General features: G+C 42.3%; 1 protein-coding gene across 5 annotated transcripts in view; it reads left to right on the forward strand.

Moving 5' to 3' along the window:
* The first annotated feature begins 6,790 nt into the window (after nucleotides 1-6,790).
* Nucleotides 6,791-18,888, forward strand: part of LOC120052634 (exocyst complex component 2-like) — an 88,815-nt gene continuing 76,717 nt past the window's right edge. For 3 of the 5 annotated variants that reach the window (XM_038999666.1, XM_038999669.1, XM_038999670.1), the window contains exon 1: nucleotides 6,794-6,870. The gene's annotated coding sequence lies outside the window, so the exon portion shown is untranslated. Of the gene's footprint in view, nucleotides 6,871-13,842; nucleotides 13,911-18,888 lie in introns of those variants that run through there. The other 2 variants (XM_038999668.1, XM_038999667.1) reach the window with 2 other exon arrangements.

The following is an 18,888-nucleotide window of genomic DNA, read 5'->3' on the forward strand; positions in this document are numbered from 1 at the left end:
GTACTCTGGAGCGGGATCGATTTGGAGGTGGAGGGTGCGTCATGGTCTGGGGCGGTGTGTCACAGCATCATCGGACTGAGCTTGTTGTCATTGCAGGCAATCTCAACGCTGTGCGTTACAGGGAAGACATCCTCGTACCTCATGTGGTACCCTTCCTGCAGGCTCATCCTGACATGACCTTTCAGCATGACAATGCCACCTGCCATACTGCTTGTTCAGTGCATGATTTCCTGCAAGAAAGGAATGTCAGTGTTCTGCCATGGCCAGCGAAGAGCCCGATCTCAATCCCATTGAGCACGTCTGGGACCTGTTGGATCGGAGGGTGAGGGCTAAGGCCATTCCCCCGAGAAATGTCCGGGCACTTGCTGGTGCCTTGGTGGAAGAGTGGGGTAGCATCTCACAGCAAGAACTGGCAAATCTGGTGCAGTCCATGAGGAGGAGATGCACTGCAGTACTTAATGCAGCTGGTGGCCACACCAGATACTGACTGTTACTTTTGATTTTGACCCCACCTTTGTTCAGGGACACATTATTCCATTTATGTTGGTCACATGTCTGTGGAACTTGTTTAGTTTATGTCCCAGTTGTTGAATCTTATGTTCATACAAATATTTACACATGTTAAGTTTGCTGAAAATAAATGCAGTTGACAGTGAGAGGACGTTTCTTTTTTTGCTGAGTTTATATATACACACACATACACACACACACAGTACCAGTCAAACATTTGGACACACCTACTCATTCCAGTGCTTTTCTTTTTTTAAACTATTTTCTACATTGTAGAATAATAGTGAAGACATCAAAAATATGAAATAATACAAATGGAATCATGTAGTAACCAAAAAAGTGTTTAACAAATCAAAATATATTTTATATTTGAGATTCTTCAAAGTAGCCACCATTTGCCTTGATGACACTCTTGGCATTCTCTCAAGCTTCATGAGGAATGCTTTTCAAACAGTCTTGAAGGAGGTGATTAAATCTAACCGTAATGAGGTTGGAGAACACATGGCAAGGGATCTGAGACCATTCCTCCATACAAAATCTCTCCAGATCCTTCAGATACTGAGCTCGGCTCATCCCACGTTTTCTATGGGGTTGGTCAGGGGACTGGGATGGCCATGGCAAAACCTTGATTCTGTGGTCAGTGAACTATTTTTGTGTTGATTTTGAGGTGTGCTTTGGATTTTTGTCCTGCTGGAAGATCCAAACACGGCCCAGCTTAAGCTTCGTAGCAGAGGCAGTCAGGTTTTGATTTAATATCTGCTGATGGAGTCCATGATACCATATATCCTAACAAGTTGTCCCGGGCCTTTGGAAGAAAAACAGCCCCACAACATCAAAGATCCACCGCCATACTTCACCGTGGGGATGAGCTACTTTTCTGCATGGCTATCTTTCTGTCTACGCCAAACCCACCTCTGGTGGGTGCTTCAGTTTGTTGTTGATGACAACAAAAACTTTTTTTATGGCAACCCTGCCAAACAACTTGTGGTTATGTAGGTGGCGTCTGATTGTAGTTTTGGAGACTTTCTGACCCCAAGACCCAACTATCGTCTGCAATTCTCCAGCTGTGATCCTTTTCGCCCACTCTAACCATCCTCCCTCACTGTGTGTGGGGTCAATATAGACACACGTCCTCTTGCAGGCTGATTGTTAACATCTCCAGATGCTTTAAACTTCTTAATTATTGCCCTCAGTGGACAATTTGCATTTTCAACCGTTGAGCTATTTCCTTATAGCCATTTCCTGATTTGTACAGCTCAACAACCTTTTCTCACACATCCTTACTGTAGTCTCAGGTCTTTCCCATAGTGATGGATGACTATGGGAACTTGGCCTGTGTGTCACCTCATATTTATACCCCAGTGAAACAGGAAGTCATGGCTTAACACTTAAGTGTTCCTAATCACTCAGGTGAACTTAAAGATGTAAAATATGAATGGGAATATACTTCAGTTAGATTTTACTCATAAGAATTTTTTGGGGTGCCAATAATTATGGCACACATGTTTCGGCGAAAAATATTTATTTAAAATGTATTTCTTTCAATAATTTTGCTTCAATTAAAAGGTCAGATTTTTGTAAATATTTTGAATGAAAGATGAAGAGGATAAACAGCAAATAATTTTTTTTCACAACCTGTTTTGCTCATATTTACCAAGGGTGCCAATATTAGCGGAGGGCAATGTAGACAGGCGTCTGCCTTTCCAAATCATGTCCAATCAATTGAATTTACCACAGTTGGATTCCGATAAAATTGCAGAAACATCTCAATGATGATCAATGGAAACAGGATGCACCTGAGCTCAATTTTGAGTCTCATAGCAAAGGGTCTGAATACTTATGTAAATAAGGTATTTGTTATTTTAATACATTTGAAATAAATTTAAAAAAATTGTTTTGGCTTTGTCATTCTGGGGTATTGTGTGTAGATTGCTGAGGAAAATGTTTTATTTAATCAATTTTAGAATAAGGCTGTAACGTAATAAAATATGGAAATTGTCAAGGGGCCTGAATACTTTTCCGAAAGCACTATATATATATTATTTATTTTGAAATGTATTAAAAGTTGTTTTACCCCTCATCAATCTACACACAATACCCCATAATGACAAAGCTAAAACAGTTTAGACGTTTATCCTAATAAAAAATTATAAAAAATAGAAATATCACATTTACAAAAGTATTCAGACCCTTTACTCAGTACATTGTTGAAGGACCTTTGGCAGCGATTACAGACTCAAGTCTTCTTGGGTATGACGCTACAAGCGCGGCACACCTGTATTTGGGGAGTTTCTCCCATTCTTCTCTGCAGATCCTTCCAAGCTCTGACAGGTTGGATGGGGAGCGTCGCTGCACAGATAATTTCAGGTCTCTCCAGAGATGTTCGATCGGGTTCAAGTCCGGGCTCTGGCTGGGCCGCTCAAGGACATTCAGACACTTTTCCTGAAGCCACTCCTGCGTTGTCTTGGCTGTGTACTTAGGGTCATTGTCCTGTTGGAAGGTGAACCTTCGCCCCCATTCTGAGGTCCCAAGCGCTCTGGAGAATGTTTTCATCAAGGATCTCTCTCTACTTTGCTCCGTTCATCTTTGCCTCGATCCTGACCAGTCTCCCAGTCTCTGCCGCTGACCAACATCCCCACAGCATGATCCTGCCACCACCATGATTCACCGTAGGGATGGTGTCCGGTTTCTGCCAGACGTGACGCTTGGCATTCAGGCCAAAGAGTTCAATCTTGGTTTCATCTGACCAGAGAATCTCGTTTCTCATGTCTGAGAGTCTTTAGGTGCCTTTTGGCAAACTCCAAGCAGGCTGTCATGAACCTTTTACTGAGGAGTGGCATCTGTCTGGCTATTCTACCATAAAGGCCTGATTGCTGGAGTGTTGCAGAGATGGTTGTCCTTCTGGAAGTTTCTCCCATCTCCACAGAGGAACTCTAGAGCTCTGTCAGAGTTACCATCGGGTTCTTGGTCACCTCCCTGACCAAGTGCCCTTCTCCACGGATTGCTCAGTTCGGTGGTTTCAAACTTCTTTCATTTAAGAATGATGAAGGCCACTGTGTTTTTGGGGACCTTCAATGCTGCAGACATTTCTGAGCACCCTTCCCCAGATCTGTGCCTCGACACAATCCTGTCTCAGAGCTATATGGAGAATTCCTTCGACCTTATGGCTTGGTTTTTGCTCTGACGTGCACTGTCAACTGTGGGACCTTATGTAGACAGGTGTATGCCTTTCCAAATCATATCCAATCAATTGAATTTACCACAGGTGGACTCAACATCTGAAGGATGATCAATGGAAACAGGATGCACCTGAGCTCAATTTCGAATGGGGTGTATTGTGTGTAGATAGATTTAATCCAATTTAGAATAAGGCTGTAACATAACAAAATATGGAAACAGTCAAGGGGTCTGAACACTTTTCAAATGCACTATATATTAGTACCAGTCAAAAGTTTGGACACACCTTCTCATTCAAGTGTTTTTCTTCATTTTTACTATTTTATACATTGTAGAATAATAGTGAAGACATTACAACTATGAAATAACACATATGGAATCATTTAGAAAACAAAAAAAGTGTTAAAAAATCTTCAAAGTAGGCACCATTTGCCTTGATGACAGCTTTGCACACACTTGGCATTCTCTCAACCAGCTTCATGAGGTAGTCACCTGGAATGCAAGTCCATATTATGGCAAGAACAGCTCAAATAAGCAAAAAGAAACGACAGTCCATCATTACTTTAAGACATGAAGGTCAGCCAATATGGAACATTTCAAGAACTTTGAACGTTTCTTCAAGTGCAGTCGCAATAACCATCAAGCACTATGATGAAACTGGCTCTCATGAGGACCGCCACAGGAAAGGAAGACCCAGAGTTACCTCTGCTGCAGAGGCTAAGTTCATTAGAGTTACCAGCCTCAGAAATTGCAGCCTAAATAAATGCTTCACAGAGTTCAAGTAACAGACACATCAACATCAACTGCGTGAATCAGGCCTTCAAGGTCGAATTGCTGCAAAGAAACCACTACTAAAGGACACCAATAATAATAAGAGACTTGCTTGGGCCGAGAAACACGAGCAATGGACATTAGACCGGTGGAAATCTGTCCTTTGGTCTGGAATCCAAATGTGAGATTTTTGGTTCCAACCTCTGTGTCATTCTGAGAAGCAGAGTAGGTGAACGGATGATCTCCGCATGTTTGGTTCCCACTGTGAAGCATGGAGGAGGAGGTGTTATGGTGTGAGGGTGCTTTGCTGGTGACACTGTCAGTTATTTATTTAGAATTCAAGGCACACTTAACCAGCATGGCTACCAAAGCATTCTGCAGCGATACGCCATCCCATCTAGGTTGCGCTTAATGGGACTATCATTTGTTTTTCAACAGGACAATGACCCAACACACCTCCAGGCTGTGTAAGGGCTATTTGACCAAGAAGGAGAGTGATGGAGTGCTGCATCAGATGATCTAGCCTCCACAATCACCCGACCTCAACCCAATTGAGTTGGTTTGGGATGAGTTGGACCGCAGAGTGAAGGAAAAGCAGCCAACAAGTGCTCAGCATATGTGGGAACTCCTTCAAGACTGTTGGGAAAACATTCCAGGTGAAGCTGGTTGAGAGAATGCCAAGCATGTGCAAAGCTGTCATCAAGGCAAATGGTGGCTACTTTGAAGAATCTCAAATATAAAATATATTTTCATTTGTTTAACACTTTTTTGATTACTACATGATTCCATATGTGTTATTTCATAGTTTATGTCTTCACTATTATTCTACAATGTAGAACCCTTGAATCAGTAGGTGTGTGCAAACTTTGACTGGTACTGTATATACTGAACACAAATATAAATGCAACATGTAAAGTGCTGGTCCCATTGTTTCATGAGCTGAAATAAAATATCCCAGAAAATGTCCATACGTACAAAAGCTTATTCCTCTAAAATGTGGAGCACAAATTTGTTACATCCCTGTTAGTAAGAATTTATCATTTTCCAAGATAAACCATACACCTGACACGTGTGGCATATCAAGGAGCTGATTCGACAGCATGATCATTACACAGGTACACCTTGTGCTGGGGACAATAAAAGGCCACTCTAAAATGTGCAGTTTTGTCACACAACACAATCCCACAGATGTTTCAAGTTTTGAGGGAGCGTACAATTGCCTGCTGACTGCAGGAATGTCCACCAGAGCTGTTGCCAGAACATTTTATGTTTGTTTCTCTACCATAAGATACCACAATGTCATTTTAGAGAATTTGGCAGTACCTCCAACCGGCCTCACAACCGCAGACCATGTATAACTACTACAGCCCAGGAACTCCACATCCGGCTTCTTCACCTGTGGGACCGTCTGAGGGGGTGCTGAGACGTATTTCTGTCTGTAATAAAGCCCTTTTGTGGGGAAAAAACACATTCTGATTGGCTGGGTCTGGCTCCCCAGTGGGTGGGCCTGGCTCCCAAGTGGACCGTGGCCTTTACCCTTCCAGGCTCACCCATGTCTGTGCCCATGCCCAGTCATGTGACATCCATCGAATAGTGCCTAATGAATTTATTGATATTGGACTGATTCCCTTATAGGAACTGTAACTCTGTAAAATATTTGAAATGGTTGCGTTTATATTTTTGTTCAGTACACACACACACACACGAGTGTACAAAATATTAGGAACACCTTACTAATATTGATTTGCACCCCCTTTTGCCCTCAGAACATCCTCAATTCGTCAGGGCATGGTTGTACAAGCTGTCAAAAGCTTTCCATAGGGATGCTGGACTAAGTTGACTCCAATGCTTCCCACAGTTGTGTTAAGTTCTTGATACACATGGGAAACTGTTGAGCGTGAAAAACCCAGCAGCGTTGCGGATCTTGACACACTCAAACCGGTGCGCCTGGCACCTACTACCATCCCCTGCTCAAAGACACAAATATTTTGTCTTGCCCATTCTCCCTCTGAACGGCACACATACACAATCCATGTCTCAAGGCTTAAAAATCCTCTTTAACCTATCTTCTCCCTTTCATCTTCTCTGATTGAAGTTGATTTAACAGGTAACATCAATTAGGGATCATAGCATTCACCTGGTCAGTCTACATCATGGATAGAGCAGGTGTTTCTAATGTTTTGTACGCTCAGCAGTACAATGCATTTTAGCTACAGTGTTTTGAGTAACCATCCACACCATACCAAATTGTACTCACTCAACCCAGCTCCTGAGCTGATGGCTCTGATGCTCCGAGGGGGATGCAAAATAGAGTGCGTGATGACATCATCACCGACTGGGCGTTGCAGGAAGTGGCAAACAAAGTTGATTTCTGAAAAGGTTAGCTGGAATTTTTCATTCAACAGCTGCATTGTAAGTTACCCTATGTTATCTATTTATTTGACAAAATATTGTGACTCATATGAAAGCTTTATTTTACCATTGGATTGGAGTCACGGTCTTAGTTCGTCTCACTTTGCAGAGATCTCCGATGATTGTTTACATTTCCGTTATCAAAGCTAGCCCGCTGGCTTGCATACTACTAACGTTAGTCAACTAACACAGTTTCCAACTTCCAATTTACTGTTCATATCGTTACTATGTATGTTTGTCTGGTGGTCTAAGTATGTGTATAAGTAATTATATTGGTCTGGCAGCGAACGCACTTGAGACTTTTTTATTATTAGTTGCGCTAGCTAACTACTGCTAGCGCTGTCTGTGTCAACTGACATGTCCCCCCAAAACAACCTCGCGTGCTCACCTTTCTTGACATGCGCACAGGTATCGCATCAAGGGGTCATTGACCACACAGAATTTACGTGCCTACCTGGGACGGTCTTGCCAAAGAGAATTACAAATTTAAAAACGATGTGGTCTTGCTTACTGCTTCCCTTGGTTTATTGGATACTACTGTACTGTAGCGCAGGGCTAGGCCTGTGTAAGGCCAGTCTCATGAAATATATACGGTGTTTATATGTGTAAATTTGACTACGCAGATGTATAGGAGTTCTGTAGGATATAATGGAAACCATGGCCTGTCAAACTAATAGCCTTTGCCTCTTTTTTTTTTTTGATTGATGGTAGCCGACTAAACTCAACTCCACAATGGGCAGTGGTGTAGTGCTATTTTTGTCGGTGAGGGATCGTAATAATACTTTTTTAAAAAGGTAATCAAAGTTTGTACCAACATATTTAGCCAATTGAATAGCCAGCCTATCATTATAGAATATGCATAAAATGCATCCACCAATTGCGATGTCTGCCTATGCCATGTTGTCTAAAGAAAATGTTATATTTCTAATACCCTCAAACACCAAGTTAGGCATCGGTTACCTTATTTCAAAATAGGCCATCATCACTGTCAGTTGTGAATGATAATTCTTCACGTTTTACCGGTGAAACGTCCAAACTGCATCTCCATGCCAATCACTTGATTGATCTCAATCAGTTTCATGGTAATATGCATTTAGATTTTCTTGAATAAGCGCAGATGCTGTTAACAAACGATTAGCCTTAATTGTATATTGTTTTAAAGCATAAATCCTGCCTAGTTGTGCGCTCTGAGTTTTGGCGCATGATAATTTTTTGGGGAATATTCAGCTTAAGCTAGCCATCCTAAAATCTCATTAGAAATGAGGTGTTTTTGGTGTAACAGAAAACTTAAAGGCCTATTATGCTAATATTCGATTATGTTTTGAGGAATGCAAATGAATGATGTGTTCTTGTGAGACATTGATTCAGCTTTGATATAACTTTACTAAACATCACCATTGTGAGAAGTGATAATCTGTTTGTAATAATAAGTGATGAGTATGACTATTAGGCGTAGGCAACGGATCTGGATGAGATGTCATTTTAAGCTATTGGCGTGCCCTTCATGGTGCGGAAAGGACAGTGGCAGGATCGCGCAATGATGTTAAAGAAGTTGAACTAACTTGTGGTGCTGAAGGATAGTTCTGCCATTTGGCCAGTTCAGGAACCCAAACAATAATATCCAGTACGTCTAATAGGCCTACGACTACATGGTCTAGCTATTTGTAGGTTATAGCCTAATGTAAATACATATACAGTAGCTTAGTATCATTTTTATTTAGAGTAGGCATTGTATTGTGTAGCTTACGTAGTAGTATCATAAACGTTGATTTGATTAGCTTGAACACATGGTTACAATATACCCTATTACATATTAAAAGAAAACAGAGTGGTGAACTATTAATTCATATAATCTATTTGCATAGATTAAACATGCTATTAAATCAATTTACCAAGTATTGAACATAAATCATTACTATGTAGAATAGCAGGAAATTAGTTTTAAAACATACATAAAATCAAGCTTTTGTTGTGGTGTATTCATGCATCTCAATACACTATAACCTAAATGCATTAATACCCCCAACTTGGCACAAAGAATTCTTACAATTGCCCACCCTGACACGCCAAGCTAGAATGGGCCCTGCGTCTCAACCAGTGGGGAACCGTCAGGGCGCTCTACGCCCTCAGAGGGCCTAAGGGTAGATGCAAATCTATATATGTTTTTAGATATTGTAATTTTGTTTTCATTGATTTAATATTTTTAGTCTTAATTATTTTTAATCTTAATTAATATCCAAGAGAAAAATATCCAATCAGAATTTTTCTTTGGTAGTCTCTTGGTAGAAATAATCTAGCTGGGCTCAATGCTCATTGGTTAGGGCCTCCGACTTTGAATAGAAGGCACCAGCCAACGACATTGACTTCAATTAGAGCAGCATTTTGGAATGACAGTAGAATCAACCAATCACAAATTGTCTTCTAATAGGTGGGATAAATGTATGATGCCTAAAGGCCCTCTAGTGGGCCTAAGTATACGTCACTAATTCAGAGCCAAAGGCGAGCCTTATCTTGTTTTCTCACGCTTGAGCCTAGCAATGAGTGTATGTAACGATGGCGATGGCAACTGCAGAGAGAGAGTAATCGAGGATGATGTGGTGGCTAAATTGTTGGCATTGCCCTTTTCAAGACTAACTTTTAATGAAAAGTTAAATCTTCTACAGGCTGGGAGACCAACTCCTGCACTGCCTGATTTGGTGCAACGAGGAAAGATTTTTGAAAGGCATTTTGAAGTTAATAATTATGAACGTTGTCCGTGGATAACTGGCTGTGAGCTGACAAAAAAGCTTTACTGTTGGAATTGCCTACTCTTCAGCACCAATAATAGCTCAACCTGGACAACTGTTTTCAAAGATTTTGCCTGTTTAAACTTTAGATCACTGGTTGTGTGGTTAAAAACAAAGGTAATAACGTTGCAATTGGATGTACTGGGTACATGCCATTTTGTGTTGTGGTGCATTTTTTTATTGTTGCATGCTGGAGATGGAACATCCAATAACAGCACAACTTCTTCTCTCTGACAGCATATACTGTCCGTAGTCTTGAAACAATGTGACTAGTTGTGTGGTTGAATTTATTCCGCCACTATTTGAGTGACTGTTTTGGCAAATATTTCTTTGAAACGACGAAACCGTATTGTCTTCTAAAGTGGTTCCTGCTATTGATATTTGCAACCGTTGTGTACGTGTGCTGCTTCTGTGAGTCTCAGCTGAGGCGTGGCTAAGGACCGTTTGACTCTGTCGTCAAAGAATTGCTCCTCCTACATAGGTCTGCAAAAGAAAGGTCTCAAGTCATGCTCTGTATACACAGGCCTCCGAGTTCTATATGTATGAGGTCAGATCTTTCTCCGCAACTGAGGGCCTAGCTCCAATAGTCACGGTTCACCACTGGTCTCAACCAATAGCCAATGTAGGCTAAATATCCCAAGCAAGGCTACAGCCACTTCCAGACAGGGTTAGGCTCCTTGGGCTTTGCGGTGGCCACTCTGGTTTGGGTGTCCTCGGCAGAACGTTATCGCTGTGACACCCAAGTGGTCACACATGGGTTCTGGATTCCACTACGCAGTGCACAGATGTAGCCTATAGTTCTTCATCATTCTCGCTACCGGCAGAGGGAAGGCGGAAGAAACCACAATTTACCTACCTCTCGGCATCTATACATATTTATTTGGTTTGTCGTTCTGTTGTAATTTCATGTAATTTTTGTGGTAATAAAATAGAATTTATTTAGAATTTATCAGAATACATTTTCCAGAAATAGTATTCTCAAATTGGAAAAAGTGAGGGAGCGCTGCTCCTCCGCGCTCTGGCTGCACAACACTTCTGACAATGGGTGCTGGTCTCAATCACTGCTGTATCCTTAGTAAACTGCTAATGCTCCATTTCTCAGTCCAACTGTGTGTGTGTTTCTGTCTGTTCCCCAAGCCTCCACTCCTACCTGTATGACACCTACAGAAGAATGTGAAATTATCATTATGAAAATGTTTGCCTGTATCAGAACATAGATAGGCTCCTGAGCCCACAATGCACAAGGCCATTGGTCTTTTATTATGGACAGTTACTGCAGGATTACGCCCCATCAAAGAGAGAATGGCGCCGGAGGGGATGACTGCCGTTTTACGGGTTCCTAACCAATTGTGCCATTTTGTGTGTTTTTTCTCATTGTTTGTAACTTATTTTGTACATAATGTTGACGTTACCGTCTCTTATGACCGAAAAGAGATTCTGGATGGCAGAACAGTGATTACTCACCTCGAACTGGACAGATTTTCTTCATTAATGAGCCTTGACCTGAAGAATATAATGTTGCTCCCGGACAAGGCCCAAATCCCCGCCATTCGCATGAAGAAAAGAAGGAGATACAGGGGGCGCAGATCAGTGTGCCTTGTGAGAATTTGTCGGCGAGTGGGTAACCCACCTCTACCATCTGTTCTATTGGCCAACGTGCAATTGCTGGAGAATAAACTGGATGACCTCCGGTCGAGACTATCCTACCAATGGGACATAAAAAACTGTAATATCTTATGTTTCACCGAGTTGTGGCTGAACAACGACACGGATAATATACAGTTGGCTGGGTTTTCCGTGCATTGGCAGGACAGAACAGCTACGTCCGGTAAGATGAGGGTGGGGGTGTGTGTATTTGTCAATAGCTGGTGTGCAATGTCTAATATTAAGGTAGTCTCGAGGTATTGCTCGCCTGAGGTAGAGTACCTCAAGATAAGTTGTAGACCACACTATCTACCAAGAGAGTTTTCAGTTATATTTTTCATAGCCGTCTATTTACCACCACAAACCGATTCTGTCACTAAGACTGCACTCAACGAGCTGTATAAGGCCATAAGCGAACAAGAAAATGCTCATCCAGAAGCGTCTCTCCTAGTGGCCGAGAACCTTACTGCAAGCAAACTTAAATCCGTTTGACCTAAATTCTACCAGCATTTCACATGTGCAACCAGAGGGGAAAAAAACTCTAGACCACCTTTACTCCACACACAGAGATGCATACAAAGCTCTCCCTCAACCTCCATTTGGCAAATCTGACCATAATTCTATCTTCCTGATTCCTGCTGACAAGCGAAAACTAGTGATCAGATGACACAGATGCTATGCCTCCGGACTATTTTGCTTGCACAGACTGGAATATGTTCTGTCATTCATCCAATGTCATTGAGGTGCTTCATCAATAAGTGCATCGACGACGTCATCCCCACAGTGACCGTACATATCCCAATCAATAGCCATGTATTAAAAGGCAACATCCGCACCAGGCTAAAGCCTAGAGCTGCTACTTTCAAGGAGCAGGAAACTAATCCGGATGCTGATAAGAAATCCCGCTATGCCCTCAGGCGAACCATCAAACAGGCAAAGCGCCAATACAGGACTAAGATTGAATCCTACTACACAGGCTCTGATGCTCGTCGGATGTGGCAGGGCTTGCAAACTATTACGGACTACAAAGGGAAACCCAGTCGTGAGCTGTCCAGTGACGCAAGCCTACCAGATGGGCTAAATGCAAGTGTCTTCACTGACATTTTCAGTCTCTAATACCTACGTTTCAAGCAGACCACCATAGTCTCTGTGCCCAAGAAAGTGAAGGTAACCTGCCTAAATGACTACCGCACTGTAGCACTCACGTTGGTAGCCATGAAGTGCTTTGAAAGGCTGGTCATGGCTCACATCAACACCATCATCCCGGAAACCCTAGACCCACTCCACTTCGCATACCGCCCCAACAGATGCACAGATGACGCAATCACAATCGCACTCCACACTGCCCTTTCCCACCTGGACAAAAGGAACACCTATGTGAGAATGCTGTTCATTGACTACAGCTTAGCGTTCAATACCATAGTGCCCACGAAGCTCATCACTAAGCTAAGGACCCTGGGACTAAACGCCTCCCTCTGCAACTGGATCCTGGACTTCCTTGCGGGCCGCCCCAGGTGGTAAGGGTAGGCAACAACACGTCTGCCACGCTGATCCTCAACATGCGGGCCCCTCAGGTTCGTGCTTAGTCCCTTCCTGTACGCCTTTTCCCCCTAAGGAGACTGAAATGGTTTGGCATTGGTCCCCAGATCCTCAAAAAGTTCTACAGCTGCACCATCGAGAGCATCCTGACCGGTTTCATCAGCGCCTGCAATGGCAACTGCTCGTTATCCGACCTAAGACGCTACAGAGGGTAGTGCGTACGGCCCAGTACATCACTAGGGCCAAGCTTCCTACCATCCAGGACCTATATACTAGGCAATGTCAGAGGAAGTTGTCAAACTCCAGTCACCCAAGTCTTAGACTGTTCTCTCTGCTAGCGCACGGCAAGCAGTACTGGAGTGCAAAGTCTAGGTCCAAAAGGCTCCTTAACAGCTTCTTACCCCCAAGCCATAAGACTGCTGAACAATTACTCAAATGGCCACCCGGACTGTTTGCATCTGTACAGTTCTTCCACTAAATTTGTTTTTGTAACATTTTCTGTGGAAATTGTTCAAATTTGTCCTTGTTCATACAGTTTTATGGTTTGTTAAACTTTTAAATCAATGGTTTTTGTTTGGCTTACATTTTAAAGTGAACTGAGTCTAAGCATAATGTTGTTACCATGGAATTGCACTACAGCAGCATATTGCTGATAGGTCAGTGTCTTGAAACTATGCAGATCTTTGTTACCCTAGTGCTTCAGTCTCCTTGGATACATTTTAAAAAATATCTAAATGAGACTTTGCAATAGCCTACATTTTGTGTAAGCTTCTTGTATGATTTTTTAAATCTTTGATATCATCAAACTGATGTAGGCCTAAGTGTTGCAGATAGGCAAGCACTGTCTTAATTTATAATGTTTTGTCAGGTCAGTGTTGAGGGGGTCATGTTATTGGTAGAGGAACATTACCCCTACTGTGTTACCCTCAGAGGTGAAAGGTCAGAGCATAGACGTTGTTGATGTGTGTGTGTCCTCATACTGCACACTGGTGTGCTGTTTCAGATGGAGCAGTGGGCAAGGAGAGAGAGACTGAACAGGCAGCTTTGAACCTTTCTTCTCTACAGCTTAAGGTATCACACACTTAATGAAACTTAAGCCCTGTGCTGTTATCACACCTAGGAATACAGTATGTTAAACAACAACTGGAAAATGAAGACTAACAGTAATATAGGTACTTCTCAGTGTTTCCCCTCTCTGTGCTTTATTAAAGGATCTGTTATTCTTGCATTTTGTGTATGCCCTTATGGAATAATCACATGATTGTCAACCAACGCAGAGTAAATAGCCTACTATGCGACACGACTCTGCGTGGCTGGCTATGTGAAACACGCAAAAGGAAATAACTTACTGTGTCAGAAAACAATAATTAGGCTAGGTTGTGGATTTCGACTCATCGTTACCACTTAGGCCTACATTTAATGGGATGTGCAAATTCACAAGCATCATGCTCTCTCCCTCTGTGTAAAAAATAAAATAAAAAATTGACAGCGACGAGGGATCTGTATATAATGACAAAATGCTAATGTCTCTGTCCTAACGATGGGAGTCGTTGTCCCAAAGGCGGGAAGGCAGTTGACAGGTTTAAATCCAAAATAAGCTCATAGAAACGCATTGGGCTTATTTTGGATTTTTGCTGTAATTCGCTCACTGTCATCACTCACTTTGACTGACAGGCGCCTATTCCATCAATAGATCACTAGAAGATGCATATTATTCATTCTAGCAGGAGAATGCTTGACGGACTAGCAATTTGAAACTTTTTAAAGGAAAAGTAGTGAAGTAGAAAATGTAGCTGACTTAAAATGAGTCAGGAACCTCCTGATTAGCCGACAGCCGGCTTTATTGGAAAACACTGGCTATGACTAATGTTTTAAAAAAAATTTTTTATCAACCTTGGTTGATTGCACTGACTGTAAGTTGCTAAGGACAAGAGCGCCTACTAAATTACCAACATTTCTATGTAAATGTGAAAAATGAAAACTTGCAAAGAACACTGGGTAATATGCCGCAGCATGGGTAATTCCAGTAATGTACTATAAATTAGATTACAGTAACATTTGTGGTACTGTAAAATGTATTATCCTAAAATGGATTACAGTAGCTGTACCGTGAAATACATTTCAGTAACTTGCTGGCCAATTGCTGCCAGTAAACTGCTGTACATTTTACAGGAAATATTTTAGTGTGGGTGTGCAAGCCTATATCAATAAGGCCTACTGTAATATTTTGAGGGATTCTTTGTGATTGACACACAGCATATCACAGGAAATTAGTGCTAAGCTATCGCTGAGCCTCTCTCTGGTTGGAGCCTTGAAGACCCCTTGTCTCACCCCTGACTTCCACCGATCTCCCTGCGGGGGACACAGGGCTGTTTCCTGCCCTCTCTCTGGCTCTAATTGAAAATGTTGGGTGGCCCGGCCGGCCCCTGCTTGTTTGTTTTGGTGGAATGCAGTGGCGGGTTATATTTTTGTGGCACTTTCTCATCAGTGGTTTCTGTTTTAAGGAAGGGTTTCCCAAACTCGGTACTCCCCCCCCCAGGTGCACATTTTGTTTTTTGTACTATCACTACACAGCTGATTAAAATAACCAACTCATCATCAAACTTGGATTATTTGAATCAGCTGTGTAGTGCTAGGGCAAAAAACGAAACGTGCACCCAGGGGGGGCCCCAGGGCCAACATTGGGAAACCCTGCTATAGGGTTAGGCTAGGCTGGATTGAACCAGAATGGCCACAGCGGGGGTGAAAGGTTGATGCTGGCAATGTTTTTGGAGTGGCACTTCTCTCTCACCCCTGTCGTCCCGCCTTTCCCACAGTGAGTACTTACTAAAGAATCCTTTAGTAAACTGTAGGATACTGTAGAATACTATACTACAAACTGCCCGAGGGGCGCAGTGGTCTAAGGCACTGTCACTACAGTCCCTGGTTCGAATCCAGCTGTGTCACACCCGGCTGTGATTGGGAGTCCCATAGGGCGGCGCATAATTGGCCCCGCAACGTTCGGGTTTGGCCGGGGTAGGCAGTCATTGTAAATAAGAATTTGTTCTTAACTGACTTGCCTAGTTAAATAAAGGTTAAATTAAACATGTGCATATACCCTGCCCATGTTCCTCCCCCATATCGCAATTTCTGCCACCCATAAGTGAGAAACCTTACATGCCAAGTATAGCCCATGTATTGTGCTCCCTACAGGTTATAGATGAGACCCCAGTCCTACCTACAGGTTATGGAAAATTTGTTATTTTGGTATTTCTCCAGTAGGTTTCCCGAAGGAAAAAGCCTCCAATTCTCTGTCAAATATAATAAAACAGAAACACTATGGTAAATACTACAGTAATGTCTGAAAAAGACTACAGTAAATATACTAGAGTAAATATTACAGTACACTACAATCCGCGAGAACATTCAACATTAATTACTATAGTATGTACCAAACTTTTATTTTAGTACAGTATTTTTACTACAGCGTCTAGTGTTAGAGCAATGACATGCTGCAGTAGCTGTTCCCATAGACTTCTAGTCATTCAGACAATGACTATCTATTTAAAAGCGCTGCTCGGCTCAAATCAAATGTTATTTGTCACATGCGCCAAATACAACAGGTGTAGTAGACCTTACCCGTGAAATGCTTACTTACAAGCCCTTAAACAATGCAGTTCAAGAAATAGAGTTAAGAAAATGTTTACTAAATAAACTCAAGTAAAAAATAATAACACAATGAGGCTATATACAGAGGATACCGGTACTGAGTCAATGTGCGGGGGTACAGGTTAGTCAAGGTAATTTTACATGTAGGTAAGGGTAAAGTGACTATGCATAGATAATAAACAGCGAGTAGCAGCAGTGTAAAAACAAAGGGGTGGGGGTTGTCAATGTAAATAGTCCGGGTGGACATTTGATCAGTTGTTCAACAGGCTTGGTGGTAGAAGCTGTTAAGGAGCCTTTTGGACCTAGACTTGGTGCTCTGGTACCGCTTGCCACTATGGTACCGCTTGCGCTAGCAGAGAGAACAGTCTATGACTTGGGTGACTGGAGTCTTTGACAATTGTTTGGGCCTTCCTCTGACACTGCCTGGTATAGAGGTCCTGGATGGCAGGAAGCTTGGCCCATGTGATGTACTGGGCCGTACGCACTACCCTCTAGTGCCTTGCGGTCGGAGGCCGAGCAGTTGCCATACCAGGCAGTGATGCAACCAGTCAGGATGCTCTCTGGTGCAGCTGTATATTTTTTGAGGATCTGAGGACCCATGAATTGGAGTGGGTCTAGGGTTTCCGGGATGATGGTGTTTATGTGAGCCATGACCAGCTTTTCAAAGCATTTCATGGTGGCTACCGACGGTAGTAATTTAGGCAGGTTACCTTCGCTTTCTTGTGCACAGGGACTATGGTGGTCTGATTGAAACATGTAGGTTTTACAGACTCGGTCTGGGAGAGGTTGAAAATGTAATTGAAGACACTTGCCAGTTGGTCCACACATGCTCTGATTACTCGTCCTGGTAATCGGTCCCTAGTCCTTGTTCCCAGTTCTCACGCTCATCATGAGCCATGTTTTTGTATGTAAATATTAGTTACTGTACTTGTGACACGACATTACCAAGGTTTAAACCCTGACTCCCCGTGGAATCTCATTCTATGGCTCCACATCCTAAGCTCTCTATAAACATCAGCCTGCATTCATCCGCCCACATTTCAAATTCGGTTTATTTAGCCAGGATTCTGAGAGGAGAAGTTAGATCTTAAAAGTCCAATTTGAGACCAACAAACAGAGAACCGGCCAAAGGACAACAAACGGGAGAAGAGAGTGAGACAGAGGGGATAGAGAGAACTAAACCCGGATGTCGGACCCCTTATTGCTCCATTCTGGACCTTTTCACTGTACTGTGTTGGGATTGGTTACTCTCTTACTGTCCTGTATTGGAGTTGGCTGAGAAGTGCTGACTGGCCAACGGATTTGACAACGAATGTCTGTCTGCCAAAAACATGAATACCACTGCAATTTTTTAATTTGATCTTTATTTAACTAGGCAAGTCAGTTAAGATCAAATTCTTATTTACAATGATGGCCTAGGAACAGTGGGTTAACTGCCTTGTTCAGGGCCAGAACTTATTTTTTTTTTTTACCTTGTCAGCTCAGGGATTCGATCTGGGAATACATACAAAACTAAAAGCTCTCCCTTTCCACCCAGTCTTCTCTGACCATCACAACCTCTCAGCTTGACAACCAATCTGCTTCTGTTTACATGTTGGTCACCGATACTTTAAAAATAGGTGGGGGTGTGGATCAGAAGACCAGTCAGTATCTGGTGTGACCACCATTTGACTCATGTAGCGGGACACTTCTCCTTCGCATACAGTTGATCAGGCTGTTGTTTGTGTGCTATGCAATGTTGTCCCACTACTCGTCAATGGCTGTGCGGCGGTACTGGATATTGGCGGGAACTGGAACACGCTGTCATACACGTCGATCCAGAGCATCCCAAACATGTTCAATGGGTGACATACTGTATCTAATGAGTATGCAGGCCATGGAAGAACTGGGACATTTTCAGCTTCCAGGAATTGTGTACAGATCCTTGTGACATGGGGCCATGCAATATCATGCTGAAACATGAAGTGATGGCATGACAATGGGCTTCAGGATCTCTTCATGATATATCTGTGCATTCAAATGCCATCCATAAAATGCAATTGTGTTCATTATCTGTAGCTTATGCCTGCCTTTTTAGGGTTGCACATTTTGGGGAATATTCAGAGGTGGAACATTTCCATGGGAATATATGGGAATTAACGGGAATATATGCAAATTAATATTAATACCATTTTAAATGTAGATTTTTTTTGCATTGGATATATATCTACCATATCATATGGAGCCTGAAACATAAACATTTTACCTTATCATAAGCAGACATAATTGCAAATGATTAAAACCTTCCAATAGGACTTTAATTAAAACCTTCGAATTGAACTTTAATTAAATGATTTGACTCTTCACATGGGATGATTTCACTGAACAACAAAATAAAGGGAATATTAAATGATCCCCAATG

This window comes from Salvelinus namaycush, chromosome 8, assembly GCF_016432855.1.
Source record: "Salvelinus namaycush isolate Seneca chromosome 8, SaNama_1.0, whole genome shotgun sequence".
NCBI classification, from domain to species: Eukaryota; Metazoa; Chordata; class Actinopteri; order Salmoniformes; family Salmonidae; genus Salvelinus; species Salvelinus namaycush.